The following is a 1945-nucleotide window of genomic DNA, read 5'->3' on the forward strand; positions in this document are numbered from 1 at the left end:
GCACATGTGACTGTCTGTCTGTATGTTTGTGCACATGTGACTGTCTGTCTGTGTGTGTGTGTGTATCAGGTTTGCCAACTTTCAGTAAATTTACAAAGAGTTTGTAAAATCCATACTTTTTGCATTTGTCCATGAATGTCAGTTACAGACATGCAGCCTACATGTCCGCAATGGACATTCAAGGACAGATGAAAAAAGTACGGATTTTACAAACTTCGTAAATTTACTGAAAGTTGGCAACCCTGGTATGTATGTGTAAGCCTGTGTCTGTAGTCTGTATGTATGTTACTTTTAATCCTGCCCCCCCCCCCCCCATTCCTATACCATGACAATGGATTTTGTAGGGCTTGTTTGATAGCAAGGACTGCTGCTTCTCTGAAAAGCAATCCATGCACAGATCGCTTTTCAGAGGCATTTGACAGGCCGTAAAGAGGCATTATGTTGCCTCTTTACTACCTGTTTTAAGCCCGTAAATGCAGCATCACTACACCGCAACCGTGCAATGCACACAGTTGCGGGGTAGTTGCAGTGCACCCCCATTCACCCTCGGTATACCTCCAGTTGCAGCCACAGCATGTGAACACCCCAGCTGCTGCCTCTGCAGCTAAAGGTAGAGAAGTTGGGGGTGGTAAAAACGTCTAAACCATGTGGTTTTACCGCCCCTTTGACATGTTAACAAGCCCTTGGTTCACATCTGTGCAGCTGCATGTAGGGCAGACCATTCATTTCAATGGGCTTCTGTACCCACAAAAATGCAGGGAAACAAGTCCCCAACCTTCTTTTTTTTTTAATTGCACTGCAGCTAAAGCACCCGACATTTTCCAATGTGTGGGTGTACCATTAAGAATTAATGGTACCTCTAAAGAGCAGAGCATTATTCTGTGTGTCAGGAATGAGCGCGATTTTGCGCGTGTTCTGCGACACACCATAATGTGAACCAAGCCTTGGACTGGGGTGCCTCAAGACTGAAAATACTTTTTAAGGGTGCCCCGACTGGAAAAAGGTTGAGAAACACTGGCTTAGACAATACACACCTGAATCCACACAGATCAACACATATACAGCTTCACATGAACCAACAATAAAATAAAAAACTGGACTATTTTTTTAGTCCTCCCGAGCGCACTCTAAATCAATGCCCAACCTGTCAGAACGCAGGCCACATTGATCCTCTTTAAGAACACGGGTAAAAATGAAATAAAAATAAAAACTTCAAAATTAATAAAAAAAAAAAAATATGAATTAAAAAAAAAAAAAAAAAAAACTATATTTCTCCCACTTTTTCCACAACTGGTAACAGAAAGCTCTTTTCACATTCACATGGGTAGAAATAAAATAAACATAAAAACTTCAAATTTAAAAAGAATTTAAATAATAAAAAAAAATTAAAAAAACTATATTTCTCCCACTTTTTCCACAAATGGGAACAGAATGCTCTTTTCACATTCACATGGGTAGAAACTAAATAAAAAAAAAAAATGAAATTTAAAAAAAAAAATAGAAAAAAAAATCTATATTTCTCCCACTTTTTCCGCAAAGATGTGTGGTTTATCCTGTCAATCTACAGGCTATATCGCATATCCACGGGTGATCAATCCCCTTTACTCACCAGTACGCTTGACTGGTTACAGGCCTAACACACATGAACATTACAACAACAGTAAAAAAAAAAAGGACGTTTAAAAAAACAGACATATCGGCCAAAAAATAAAATAAAAATAAAAATCTCACCAGTTCATGTACGTCTACAATCCTTTTGAAATTTTGCAGAACTTCCTCGATCATCCAAGCAGGGTTTCAAGATTCGCGAGCCAGCGCCAATTTCTTATCCACGCTAGAGACGATTTCAGTTCTGGGTTATTTAGAGGGTTTTAGCTTAATGGACTCAAAACAAAAATACGTTAGGATTTGTGAACTCTATGTCCAAACATCTAAAGGGTGCCAA

Source organism: Rana temporaria, chromosome 3 (genome assembly GCF_905171775.1).
Source record: "Rana temporaria chromosome 3, aRanTem1.1, whole genome shotgun sequence".
NCBI classification, from domain to species: Eukaryota; Metazoa; Chordata; class Amphibia; order Anura; family Ranidae; genus Rana; species Rana temporaria.